The sequence below is a fragment of the Carcharhinus amblyrhynchos genome, chromosome 3 (genome assembly GCF_965287045.1).
Source record: "Carcharhinus amblyrhynchos chromosome 3, sCarAmb.v2.hapA, whole genome shotgun sequence".
Taxonomy (NCBI): Eukaryota; Metazoa; Chordata; class Chondrichthyes; order Carcharhiniformes; family Carcharhinidae; genus Carcharhinus; species Carcharhinus amblyrhynchos.
In genome coordinates, this window is record NC_137326.1 from 129,962,984 (window position 1) to 129,977,665 (window position 14,682).

At 46.4% G+C, this 14,682-nt stretch overlaps 1 protein-coding gene across 1 annotated transcript in view; it reads left to right on the forward strand.

Annotated features, from left to right (window-relative positions):
• The window catches only part of LOC145341129 (mediator of RNA polymerase II transcription subunit 12-like protein), a 564,757-nt gene that overhangs the window by 303,941 nt on the left and 246,134 nt on the right, over positions 1-14,682 (forward strand).

The following is a 14,682-nucleotide window of genomic DNA, read 5'->3' on the forward strand; positions in this document are numbered from 1 at the left end:
TGACGAAGATAAGTCAGCTGTTTTGTTGGGTTTTTATTCATTTGTTCGCAGGATGTGGTGACGCTGGCAAATGCTAACTTTTGTTTCTCCTCCTGATTGCCCTTGAGAAAATGGTAGTCAGGGAATTCCAGGATATTGACCTAGAGGTGGCACAGCGGTTAGCATTTGTACCTCACAACGTTCTCCCCGTGTCTCCGTGGGTTTCCTCTGTGTGCTCCGGTTTCCTCCAACATTGCAAAGGTGGATTGGCCATGCTTAGTTGCCCAAGATGTTAAGGTTAGAAGGGATTATTGGGGTAAATATGTGAGTTGACGGGAAAGGGCCTGCGTGAGATCCTTTGTCAGAGAGTGGGTGCAGACCAGATGGGCCAAATGGCCTCCTTCTGCACTGCAGAGATTCTATGATTCTGTTCTATGATTCCAGAAAGACACTGTGTCAGGATGGCTGTCTTGGGGACGTGGAGAGACAGGACATGTAGATCTGAAATCATCTATCAACAAGAAGGTGTATGAATAGCATGTTTCCTTCCAGAAAGTTCATTGAGGAACTAGATGGCTTTTTGCGACGGTCAGCTTCATGGTCACCATTACTGAGACTAACTTTATTCAATTTAAAAATTCATTCCATTAGTTTAAATTCCTTCAATTGCTGTGGTGGGATTTGAACCCATTATAAGCCCACCCGTCAAAATTACTGGCCCAGTGAGCACTGTGCCCACATTCTCCCTCAGGCTTTTGTAACCTTACTGTGCAAGGAGATCTCTGAACATCAAATTGAAAATCACAAAGGCTGTTACCATTCTCACGCTGGTGAAGTGACTCTGCAGTTTGTAACCATGATAGATTGGCTATAAATAAATCCTTAGAAGTGTGATTGCACTTCACATCAGTTGCAGCAAGGAAGTAAAGAAATACTTGCCTTTCCCTAACACCTTTTATGACTTCAGATCCCAAACTGCTTCAAGCTGTAATATCAGCAGCCAACCTGCGCACAGCAAGATCCAACAAACAGAAATGAGAAAAATAATCCTCTATAGAGACAGAAATTGGTCTGTCCAGTTTTTTGGGTGAGGGTATTGTGACCTGCGATCTGCTGCTCCCAGCCCCTTTGCAGATTGCCAGCAAATAAATGTGATGTCGTCACCTCATTGCCACAATTGTGTCTAAGGGTTGCATGTCTTTCTTGCTGTGGGATTGCAGCAGTGTTGTACTGACTGTTCCTGGTACAGCCAGTCTGCTCTTCTCAAAGGCGGTCTGTCCCTCTTGAAAAGAAAGCCACACTGATCATGTTGCCGGACTTTCGAATGTGGAGAATGCAATCCTGGGACGTAAGGGCATTAGATGTGGCACTGGAGGCGTTAATGGTGGAGATGGTCATAGAACATAGAACATAGAACGTTACAGCGCAGAACAGGCCCTTCGGCCCACGATGTTGCGCCGACCAGTTAAAAAACAATGACCCACTAATCTAAACCAATCCCTTCTCGTCCATAAACCTATCCACGGATCTCTTAAACGCCCCCAAACTAGGCGCATTTACAACTGCAGCAGGCAGGGCATTCCAATCCAGGAAGTGGAATATCATGGGTCCACAGATTGGGAGATGCGTGGGTTAAAGACCACCCTCAGAAAGGCGTGGGAGCAGGAGGCCATCAAGATCAACTCATGGATTTGGGCCTGAGGATCCGACAGCTGTGCCACACAACGTTTAATGAGCTCATGGGAGTGGTCAAGGTGAGAGGTTGCATTTTCACATGGCATGACCCGATCCAACCTCTCCAACTGCTCAATGCCCCATCACTACCAATACCAACCCCTATCAATCAGGTCTCACTCCTGTCATTCAGATACTTCCCTTCACCATCACAACCCTACCAGTGATGTCAGCCTCATGCCTGTCTCTTGCTGCCTCATTATACCTCCATGGTGGTAGCACAAATTAAAAAAAAGAGCAGGGATGACTAGGACAGAAGACCCTGCACCTCCTGATGTGATCAGGAGGTGCTGATGTGATCAGCACCTCCTGTGCTGATGTCTCAGCACAGCAGGCTATGACAATGCCAACCAGCATTCATGGGCAGATAGCACTGCTGCCTCACAGTATCGAGGACCTGGGTTCATTTCTGGCCTTGGGTGACTGTTTGGAGTTTGCATGTTCTCCCTGTGTTTGCGTTGGTTTCTTGCGGGTGCTCTGGTTTCCTTCCAAAGCCCACAAATGTGTTGGTTAAGTGGATTGCCATGCGAAATTGTCCTTTAGTGTCTAAAGATATGTAGGTTAGGGGGATTATTGCAGTAAATGCACGGTTACTAGAATGGGGCAGGGGGATGTGGTTCTGGGTAAGATTCTCTTTCAGAGAGTCGGTGCAGACTCGATGGGTCAAATGGCCTCCTTCTGCACTGTGTGATTCTACGATCGCTGAAAGCATTGAGAATGCTGGCATGTTTCTGCCTTACGCCCTTTCTCGACCCGTATCGCACCTTCACCTTGCCACCTGGAATGATGAGCTAGCTGCAGACGGTGTGACCAATGACCCCAATGCCCACACGTTAACTTTCCACCTTCTGGTTTCCTGCTTTCAGACACATGAGAGCTGCTGCCAGTGAGTCACAGGAGGAGGAACAGAACACAACAGCACAGCACAAATGAAGAGACCAATGTCACATGACCTGACCACACTTACTGCCAGCAGCTCAGATACTGGCACTGCACTGCACTGCATGCATCTTTAAAGTTGGCAGATTGTTGGGGTCATAGTGTGCTGAGTCACTGGGCATGAGTGTGTGGCAGCCAAGCCAGAGGGAAAGGCTGGCCTGTTTGCCAGCTGATTGGAGAGGGTGGTCACAGATGAACTTTGCTGCAGAGGACCTCCATAGGGGAGGGAGGGTGGTAAGATGGGGGCATACTTCCAACTGCTAACGGGCGTGTGCACCAAGGGGCTGTATGCAATGGCTGGTTTACTGGCCAACTCCCTGTCTGTGTCGAGGGACCACTGAGCAGAGCTTTCTCTCTGCAATCCCTGCTCCATTCCCCTGTCATGCTGTAACCCGACACTCACTGCCCCCTGTAACCACCAGAAACTTCTGTGTGCTCAGATCCCCAAGTGCTCTACTCTTCCTGTGAGGATTGGGCACGCTCCCTGGCCAATCCAGGAACCCACTGCACTACTCCAGAATGCCTCCAAACAAGTGACATAACATAAAAGTTTTTCTTTGGGAGAAATCACCTTAATTGTAAGGTGGACGTCTGATCCTTTAATTAGCACTGTCGGAGAATCCGTCTGGCATTTGGCTCCTTGGAGAGAGGGGCATCTGGACTTGGGTGGTCCACATTATTGAGTTACTCTGACATCACGATGGTGCAATGTCACTTGCTTCTGCTGCATGCAGGAGACTTCATTATAGCCATAGGGTGGGATCTTACTGGCCATTCATGCCACACTCCTGCTACAGCGAGGTTGGAGAATTTGGTGCCCGTCCAAATCTCCGTTCACTGCAGCCGGATGGACAAATCCCGCCAGCGTGAACGGCCATAACATTCCTACTCTAGAGTTTTGCAGCATAGAAGGAGGCCCTTCGGCCCACATTGTTTGTGCTGGCCGTTAAGCACCTGTTTATTCTGATCCCATGGTCCAGCACATGGTCCATAACCTTGCATACTGTGGCAATTCAGGTGCTCACCCTTTGCCAGGGTGTGCCTCAGGGGCAGAGGCAGAGACCGCTGCACACCCACACAAGACTCGCATTGCTCTGGCTGCATTTATGCCAAGGAGACAAAATCCATGCTCAATCCATTCATGGGAGAATGTGTAAGTCAGGACACCAGGGAGAACACTGTTTGAGAATGTACCATGGAGTCATTTTCACCCACTTGTGACAAAATCTCACCGAAGGACTGCAATGTTGATAGTGCAGCACCCCTGTAATACTGTACTGGGACTGCTTAGGTGCTGAGCTTTTTAGAGCGGAACTTAATTGTAAAAATCAATCCAAAGGAAAGACTTGCATTTTTTAGTTTAGAATCTTTCATAATCTCAGGGCATTTCAAAGCACTTTACCACCCATGCAGTACTTGAACAGTGTGATCTCTGTTGTCATGCAGCAACTTGTGATCAGGAAGATCCCACAAACAGAAGTTAGGCTTACCGACCAGATCATGTGTTTGATATTGTTTGAGGGAGAAATATTGGCCAAGAGATTGTGGAGAAATCTCTTGTTCTTCCTCAGAACTGAGTGGGAGTTCTCTCATAACTGCCTGAGAACGCAAGTGAGGTTTAGTTCAGCACGCGCCCAGTGCTGATTCTGGCCTGGCTCCCACTGGACTAATTTCCGCCTTGACAGGAATGTGCACCACAGAAAAATACCCAGCTAAGTTTATGAAATAGTTGGTGACATTTGTTGGTTGCGGAAGTATGTTGGGTTTTCTGTGTGTTGTGACATTTCCACTTCTGCTGATTTGGTTTATGTCGGTACGTGTGCCCCTGTGTGCTGAAGTTTATTGCACATTGGAAGTCCTCTATACTTTGACGATCCGTTCAATGGGAAATGCGCGCACGTTAAATTTCGTAGTGGCCATTATTTCGAAGGATGCTCCTTTCCATCAATAATTCCTTTGCTCAGGTGAAGGCAAAATACTGCAGATGCTGGAAACTGAAACAAAAACGGAAAATGCTGGAAAATCTGGCAGCATCTGTGGAGAGAGAACAGAGCCAACGTTTTGAGTCTAGATTATTTTAACTTGTCTCTCCCGGCAGGAAATGTACAGTTGCAAATCGGCAGCAGGTTTACACCTTAGCCAATTTCTTTAACAGGAGGCAATCATTGGCTAAAGCACGTTGCATATAGTAAAATCTTACGAGGTGCTTTACAGGCAAGTGATCTGACAGAAATTGGCACCTCCATCATACAATCGTAGGATCCTACAGTGCAGAAGGAGGCCATTCGGCCCATCGAATCTGCTCCGACCACAATCCCACCCAGGCTATAACCCCAAGCATTTACCCCAGCTGGTCCCCCTGACTGTAAGGGCGGCTCCGTAGCACAATTCGATTCCCAGATTAGGTCACTGTCTGTGTGGGGTTTGCACATTCTCCCAGTATCTGTGTGGGTTTCCTCCGGGTGCCCCGGTTTCCTCCCACGATCTGAAACAAGTGACTAAAGGTTTGATGCGATGGTAAGTTTTAAAGCAATGTGTGTGGATTAGGTGGATTTGCCATGCCAAATTGCTGAAGTCTTTATTTACTTATTAGTCACAAGTAAGGCTTACATTGACACTGCAGTGAAGTTACTGTGAAATTCCACTAGTCGCCACAGTCCGGCACCTGTTTGGGTCAATGACCTAACCAGCATGTCTTTCAGATTGTGGGAGGAAACTGGAGCACCCGGAAGAAACCTTCACTCTCAGCCAGAAGGGCCATTTTAAAGCCTTTATTGCCGGGTTAGAATCCAACCAGTTTATTTGATAGTAATCTCACAAGCTTTCGGAAATGGTGTTCCTTCGTCAGGTGTGTGGAACGTTCTGATCAGGGAAGGGCATATAAAGTCACACACACTTTACAGAATACTAATAAGAATGCAAGTCTTTACAGTTAACCTGCTATTCAAGTCTTAAAGATGCAGACAATGTGAGTGGAGTTAGCATTAGCATAGGTTAAAGAGATGGCAAGTCAACAGGCAAGAATGTTCCCTTCCTGTTGGCGAGCACTCCAGCGCTCACGGCATTCGGTCTCTGACCTTCGGGTAAGCGTTCTCCAAGGCGGCCTTCACCACACACGACAGCGCAGAGTCGCTGAGCAGAGACTGATAGCCAAGTTCTGCACACATGAGCACGGCCTCAACCGGGATCTTGGGTTCATGTTGCACTATCTGTAACCCCCATGACTTGCCTGGGCTTGTAAAATCTCACTTACTGTCCTGTTTGGAGACAATACACATCTCTTTAATCTATGCTAATGCTACCTCCACTCACACTCACATCTTTAAGACTTTGTTTACCCCAGTCCAATGCCAGCATCTCTGCATCATGACCACCTTGTATGTGTGAGAGGAACAGAATACAATGGGCGGAATTTTCTCATCCTGCCTACCATGGGAATTGCAGCGGGCAGGACATGGACCGTGCAAAGGTCTGTTGACTTTGGGCAGGATTTTCCGGCATTGGGGCGAGCATGGGCTGGAAAATCCCACCCAACGACTTTGGTCTTCCAAATCTTTAACCGGAGGAAATTGGTGATGGTGATTTCAAAAGGAAATTGGATGGGCATTTGAAGGAAATGAGCTTGGTGGCTAGTGGAGTAAGAATGGGGGAATGGGGCTGACTTGATTGCTTGACAGAGAGCCAGCATAGAATCAAATGGACCAAATGGCTGCTTTCTGTGCTGTAATTACATCCTGAAACCATGTGAGGCAATGGAGAGTTGGGGCTGGATGTTTACGTGACAGTTGATCTTATGCACGCATCATACATTTCGACAGTTCTCCTCACATACAAAAAGCAATGAGAGGACAGGTGGTAAAGAAGCATGGTCGCTGGAATAAGGTTTAGAAAATGGGTAATGCGAAAGCAAACTGGAGTTTCATGGCAGGATGATGATAATAGAATGGATCGCAATAACTTGGCATTATCACAGGTTTAAGGTGCTGGGGAGCAGGCACAGAGGGGATGTCAGGGGTAAGTTTTTCACTCAGAGGGTGGTGAGTGAGTGGAATCGGCTGCTGTCGGTGGTGGTAGAGGCGAACTCGTTGGGGTCTTTTAAGAGACTTCTGGATGAGTACATGGGATTTAATGGGATTGAGGGTTATAGATAGGCCTGGTAGGTATGGATATGATCGGCGCAACTTGTGGGCTGAAGGGTCTGTTTGTGCTGTAGTGTTCTATGTTCTATGTTTCTCCTTCTTTGTTTCTGGGGTTAGAGGGTGGAGTGGGTCTTTTATTTAGCTTGGGTGGGGGGTGTTTGGTTTTTTGGTTCTGCTTTCGAATCTCTGTTGTGACCACTTACGCCTGCGAGGGAATCCCTTTTAGTCCTCTAGTTCCTGGGTCAGTTCCTTGTGTTTCATTCCTCGTGTTTTGTTTGGGAGAGGATACTTCTTTTTACCCTCGTGATATTTTATGCTCGTGATGGGCTCTTGGCCTCTTTTTGGGGTTGGCACTGAATAAGTCTCCTGATCTGGATGACTTATGTCCTTGTGTATGTTGTGGGGAGCGTGTGGGGGTAAAGGAGAGAAGTGCTTCCTGGCCTTTTTTATTGATTCAGGGGCCCAGTGGGAAGGAGGGTCGAGGGTGGGCCAGGCAGGGGGCTGGTGGGAGGCCTTTCGTAATGGTGTTGGTCTTGGAGTTTTATTTATGGGCGGGGGGGGATCTTTTTAGTGGGCTTGGGTACGAGTAGTGTTACAGAGGGCCCATCAGGTGAAGGGTGGGGGGAGTAATTAGCCCGGTTGGATATGTTCTGTTTTCTGTGTGCAAGACATACCAATTTTCCACATTGTCAGGTGGATGCCAGTGTTGTAACTGTACTGGAAGAGCTAGGCTAGAGAGTGGCAAGTTTTGAAGCACAAGTGAAGAAGGATGTCCTTTCTCTCGAGTGAGTGCACCAAAGGTTTATCAGGCTGATTTTGGGGATGGCGGGACTGATGTATGAGGACAGATTGACCATGTTAGGATTGTTTTTGCTAAAATTCAGATGAATGAGGAAGGGTTCTGATAGAAACTTATAAAATTCTAACAGGATTAGATGGGGTAGATGCAGAGAGGATATTCCCAATGGTGGAGGAGCCCAGAACCAGAGGTCACAGTCTGAGGATTCAGGGTAGACCATTTAGGACGGAGATGAGGAGACATTTCTTCACCGAAAGAGTGGTGAGCCTGTGGAATTCATTACCATAGGAAGTTGTTGATGCCAAAATATTGAATGTATTCAAGGGCAGCTGGAATCAAACGTTATGGGGAAAAAGCAGGATTAGGCTATTGAATTGGATGATCAGCCATGATCATAATGATGGCGGAACAGGCTCGAAGGGTTAAATGGCCACCTCCTGCTCCTATCTTCTATGTTTCTATCTTCTATGTTCTATGTCATGGGAGTTTGAGGTTAGGATGGACGCAAGGCTTGGTGACTGTTCTAAATCTGCTGTTGGAAATTAGGTGCAAGGAACCTGCCGCAAATTCAGTGGGTGCGCAAAGAATGTGTAAATTCCACACAGTCACCCGAGGCCAGAATTGATGCCGAGTGAAGCAGCAGTGCCAACCATTGTGCCGCCCCCAAGAGAGATGGGCAGTGAAAGGGGTTAAACATAAGGATGAGCAGTGGAATTCAGTAAGAAGAGGGTGATGGGTGAGCAGAACTCAGTATCTGATTGGATACAGGGTGTTGTAGAGGAGCCAATGTTTGCAAGGGCTGGAGGATGGGAGGTGCAAAGAATGTGCAAACTCATCCCCTCCCTCTGTAGCTCCTGATAAATCTATGGAGGGAGGGAATGAGGGCCTTCTGGCCAAGTCAGGAACAATGGCACGTTGGATAAGTTGTAAGTTTATGAAGGTTAAAGGCCTAAGAGACAAGTGATGTGGGCTTGGATAGAATTTTAATGGCGGGGGGAGCAGAAACCAATGTTAGAAAGCTAAGAGATTTCGACCTCAGGTAGGGGGTGCGAGAAAGGGATTACACCTTGGCATCAACCAATCTGTCAAGGTTCAGTGCACGTTTATTTAGCCTGAGGCGCGAGGTGTCTGTATTAAGAACATAAGAACATAAGAAATAGGAGCAGAAGTAGGCCATCTGGCCCTTCGAGCCTGCCCCGCCATTCAATAAGATCATGGCTGATCTGTCGTGGCTCAGTTCCACTTTCCCGCCCTCTCCCCATAACCCTTAATCCCTTCTCTTATCAAAAACCCATCAACCCGCTTCTTAAAAATATTTAGCGAGGCAGCCTCCACCACTTCAACGGGCAGAGAATTCCAGAGATTCACCACCCTTTGAGTGAAGAAGTTCCTCCTCAACTCCGTTCTGAACCGCCCCCCCTTTATCTTGAGGCTGTGCCCCCTAGTCCTACTGTCTTTTTTGAGCGGGAAGAGTCTTTCCACCTCTATCCTATCCATCCCATTCATCATCTTATACGTCTCAATGAGATCTCCCCTCATTCTTCTAAACTCTAACGAGTACAAGCCTAGTTTATTCAGCCTCTCCTCATAGCTCAACCCCCTCAACTCCGGTATCAGCCTAGTAAACCTCCTCTGCACTCCCTCCAAGGCCAAAGCGGACCAATTTTTAAAGTCTGTGAAAAGGCCATTGGTTGACTTGCCCTCTTGATCTGTCACTTTGTTTTGGGAAGGACACAACCTACACGTTTTAATTTTCTCAGAAGAATCTGAATCATTGAATGAGAGGCTGCAGTCAATGCTCTTTGCCGTAGAATGTTATGTACTCACCAGTGGGTTGTACAGCATTACAGTGAACTTAACAAGTAGCTCATTTCCTCAACCATAAAGGAACTAACCACTCTGGTTTAGGTAGAGAGGTAGAGAGATTCTTCCTGCTTAGAAAGGATAGCAGGACTAGAGGGCACAGCCTCAAGATAAGTGGGGGTGGGGGGGGCAGTTTAGATCGGAGTGGAGGAGGAACTTCTTCACTCAAAAGGTGGCGAATCTCTGGGATTCTCTGCCCGTTGAAGTGGTGGAGGCTACCTCGCTAAATATATTTCAGTCATGGGTAGATAGGTTTTTGATAGACAAGGGAATTAAGGGTTATGGGGAGAAAGCGGGAAAGTGGAACTGATCCACTTCAGATCAGCCATGATCTTATTGAATGGCGGGGCAGGCTCGAAGGGCTAGATGGCCGACTCCTGCTCCTATTCCTTATGTTCTTATGTTCTTACACTGGTGTTGACAATGGGAGATTGCAGGAAGGTATTATATTTTGTTACTGCATCCGTTACCACAAAAATCTAGTCAATCATCTTGTGTGACTTTCCAAAATGGTCATTTGTAATAACATTTGTATAGAATTGAACATACAGAACTCACTGCCTGGACTCTCCTGCAGCCACAGTTGAGTGACCGTTATTACAGAATTGTTACAGCACAGAAGGAAGCCATTCGGCCCGTGGTTTCATGCTGGTTCTCCATAGGAGCAATTTACCTAGTGGCACTCCTCCACATTCCTCCAACAACCCTGCATATTTTTCCTTTGCAGATAGTAATCCATTTCCCCCTTGAATGCCTTATTTGAATCTCCCCGCATCAAAACTTCAGGCAGCGCATTCCAGATCAGGACCGCTCGTTGCATGAAGAGGTTTCTCCTGATGCCCCCATTGCTTCTTTTGCCAGTTACTTAAACCTGTGCCCCCTGGTTCTCGATCCTTCCACCAGTGGGAACAGTTTTCCTATCTACCTAGTTCAGACTTCTTATGATACCTCTATCAAATCTCCTCTTGGCCTTCTCTTCTCCAAGAAAAATAGTCTCAACTTATCCAATAAAGTTAGATGACTGTTCCTCACCCTTGGAACCACTCTTGTGAATATTTCCTGCATCCCCGCCTTCACATTTTTGCAAAAGTGTGACACCGCAATACTCCAGTGTGAGGCCAAGCCAGTGTTTTATACAAATTTAGCATAATCTCCTTGCTCTTATACTCTGTGCCCCTCTTAATAAAGCCTATGATATTATATGCTTTATTACCTGCCCTCTCCACCTGTCCTTCCTTCTTCAATAATTTATGCACATATACACACAGCTGCTTCTTCCTCCTCACCCCTTATGTTGAGATGCCGGCGTCGGACTGGGGTGGGCACAGTAGGAAGTCTCACAACACTAGGTTAATGTCCAACAGGTTTATTTGGAATTATGAGCTTTCGCAAATCCTAGTATCTGTCCTGGCTTGAGACAATTTACACCTCTTTAACCTGTGATTATCCCTCTCTCCACTCACACAGTTTGTTCCTGCAAAGACTTGATCTCCTGTAAAAATTGCATTCCAACCATTCTTTACATTCCAGTCTGTAATGATCTTGCAATTGTGTCTCTGTCTATACATGCCGTGTTTGTAAACCTACCTCTCCACTCACCTGATGAAGGAACAGCGCTCTGAAAGCTCATGATTCCAAATAAAACTGTTGGACTTTAACCTGGTATTGGTGAGGCTTCTTACTGTGCTCACCCCTTATAGCACTGAAACCTTTTTTTAAATTGTCATTCATCTTCTTCCTATCAAACTGAATCACTTCACGTTTCACTGCCCATTCCACCAACTTGCCTGTGAAGCTTTAATGTTCTACTCTATTCTTCACAAAGTTTCATATCATCCGCAAATTTTGGAATTGCGTTCTATACACCAAAGACTAGGTCATTAATATGGGTCAGGAAAAGCAAGGGTCCCAACATTGATCCCTGGGGAATTGTAGCGTGGCACAGTGGCACAATGGTTAACAGTGCTGCCTCACAACACCAGTTCCACGTGTTTGATTCCTGGTTTGGGTGACTGTGTGGAGTTTGCCTATTCTCCCCTTGTCTGTGTGGGCTTCCTCTGGGTGCCCTGGTTTCCTCCCACAGTCTGAAAGACACGCTGGTTAGATGCATTGGCCATGCTAAATTCTCCCTCAGTGTACCTGAACAGGCGCCGGAGTGTGGCAACTAGGAGATTTTCACAGTAACTTCATTGCAATGTTAGTGTAAGCCTACTTAAACTCCTTCTGGTCTGCAAAACATCCATTAACAACTAATCTTTGTTTCTTGTCACTTATTTAGAATCATAGAATCCCTATAGTGCAGAAGTAGTCATTTGGCCCATTGAGTCTGCACCGACCCTCTGACAGAGTATCTTACCCAGGCCCTCTCCCTATCTGCACACATTTTCCATGGCTTATCCATCTAACCTGCACATCTTGGGATACTAAGGGGCAATTTAGTATGGCCGATCCACCTAACCTGCACATCTTTGGTGTGTGGGAGGAAACCGGAGCACCCAGAGGAAACCCGTGGAGAAATGGGGAGAATGCGCAGACTCCACGCAGAGAGTGCCCTGAGGCTAGAATTGAACTTGAGTCCCTAGCACTGTGAGGCAGTTGTGCTGACCATTGTGCCACTGTGCTGCCAGAAGAGTGAACAATATATAGATAAGGCAATCAAGTCAAATTGAATATAAACGTACATTTTTAAAAGGTTTTCTAAGCAAAATGAGGAAGATGCGGTTAATCAGGGCACTGTTTAAACAGAACTAAATCCACACTCTACATGTAACTTTTACATGTCAATCCAGATTTTCTGTTTGGCAGTTTTGTTTTGAAACTGCCAGTGATGACTATTGCAAGGTCCTGCCTTCCTAGAGATCATATATGCATCAATTTCTTAACTCAGTCTGTTAGCCAACCTTGGGAGGCAACATGAGCTGCTGAGAAGGCTTATTTGTTTCTATTTTAAAGGTGGGTCTGTGCATTTTGAGTAAATAAGGAACCTTGATAACCGGGCTCGTCATATTTCTTAATGATTTGAAACTAAATCTTTGAATTGTTGTTGCTGTTTTTTTCCAAAACTGCATCAAGTTGGGGGAAAAAAATGAATATCGTTAAGATTTGTCATTTAACTGTGGCTGTGATCCTAGACGGATCTTATGTTACCCTTGTTTGGAGGATGTGACTAAAGCTGTTTGGGTCACAAGTTGGTTTTGGATGAGGAAGGCCCATTAGTCCGTATGATCTCAGCTTTCCATATGACCATCCTACAATCTTCTGCAGTTTTGGGTGTCCCATTACACTGTGTTGGCCAGAGCTCTACAGAATTCTTCAAGAACAGCTGGAATCAGACACCAATATAATGGGTATAACCCTCAGAGGTTCAAACTATCTTTCTCTTCTCTCACGGGACGTGAGCTTTGCCGAGTAGGCCAACAATTTTTGGCAGTCCCTAATTGCCCGCTGGAACGATATGGTGAGCTGCCTTCTTGAACCGTTGCCGTCATGTGCTGTAAGTGCACTCACAGTGCTGTTTGGAAGCGTTCCAGGATTTTGGTCTGGGGACCCAGGTTCAAATCCCACCACAGCAGCTTGCAAAATTTGAATTCAATAGGGAAAAAACCTACTGGTGACCATGAAACTGTCGTCGATTTTCTGAAAAAACCCATCTGGTTCACTAATGTCCGTTAGGGAGGTAATCTGGTGTCCTTACCTGGCCTGGCCTACTTGTGCCTCCAGGGCCACAACAATGTGTTGACTCTTAATTGTTCTTAAATGCTGGCCCAGCCAGTGATGCCCACACCCCGCGAACAAATAAAATAAAAGAGCGATGGATTTGATTATTAATGCTGCTGACATGGTTTGCCACCTCTCCAGGTTGCTGCCTCCCTTTCGAACCTGTTATTGTTACCAAACCCCCATCACACTATCTCTCTCCTCTTCCTATCCCCACAGCCTCCCACCCTCATTTAACCCTGCCTCCTGCTGCCCCTCTCCCTTGCTGCTTCCCTCTCACGCACTGCTTTCCTCCCGTGGCATATGGGAGGTTTGGTGAGGTGGGGGTTAGAGGCAGAAAGTGAGAGAGGGGGTGAGGTGGCAAGCGGGAAAGCCAGACTCAGAGGATTGTTTTCAGAGCTTGTTCTCACAGTCGCTCCATCTCTGCTCCAATCACCATCCACACATATCCAAAAGTTTGAAATTAAATGATGTAAATATTGTCAACAGAAAATTATTCCAATTTTTTGGGTCTTCCTGACATTTAGTCGCACATATCATGAATACTGCTGTAAAGAGGGACATTTTGCTGAAGCTTTTCATCTTGCTCTCATAAGGACAAACACAGAATACAAATCCCAAATGATTATAATAATTCAATTTATTTGCAGAGAACAGGTTGTGCATATGAATGTACTTTGCTTCTTGCAAGTGTAAATGAGCCACAATATAAGCTCAGCTGATCACCTTAAATTGGTTGTTAGAGTTGGTTATTAGTCTAACGATTAGCACACTCGGGATTGTTCAGCGAGTGCTGCCCGATCGTGGAATTACATCTGAGAGTAGATTGTGTTTTTGGGCTTTTTTTGAGTGTAGGCGGGTTGAATGTATGAACAGTGTTTGACTTGGTTAGCCAATCATTGGGATATACGACCTTATCAAGCATCACGGAACCCAGGGAGGCAGCAAGTCATCCTCGATCCTGAGGGACTGCCTAAGAGGAGGAGAAAACACAGGCCATACTTTAAAGGAACCGGTGTGGCTGTGAAGCAGCTTGGGACACTCTGAGCCTGAGGTGCTGCATTGCAAGTTTAATCTTTTTGCTGTCACTGCTCGGCTGAGCCAAACTCACTTCATGTCAGCTTTGGGAGAACATCTGGAATGGATGCCAAGGGAGATGGCATCCACCAGGGCAAGGGTCACCTCCAACTTGCTTTGGTTTCATGCTTCATCATGGCTGCTTATAGACTGAGTATTGTTCTTTCCAGTTGGTATAAGATTTGATACTCTGGTTGATGAGCCTTCAGTTCCTCAGGTTTATGGATTTCATGGGTAATTTAGAATCAATGACTCTTGGATTCTCTCTGCCTTCCTTACTGAGCTGAATTTAAAAACATGGCCTTATTCTTTTAAAAAAATCTTCAACCTCCTGAACCAGATGACTCAAGGGGTGGCCCTTATCCCTTGTTTTGCGGCAGACCTTCTGCTGAGGCATGGGTGGCAAAGTGGTTAGCACTGCTGCCTCACAACGCC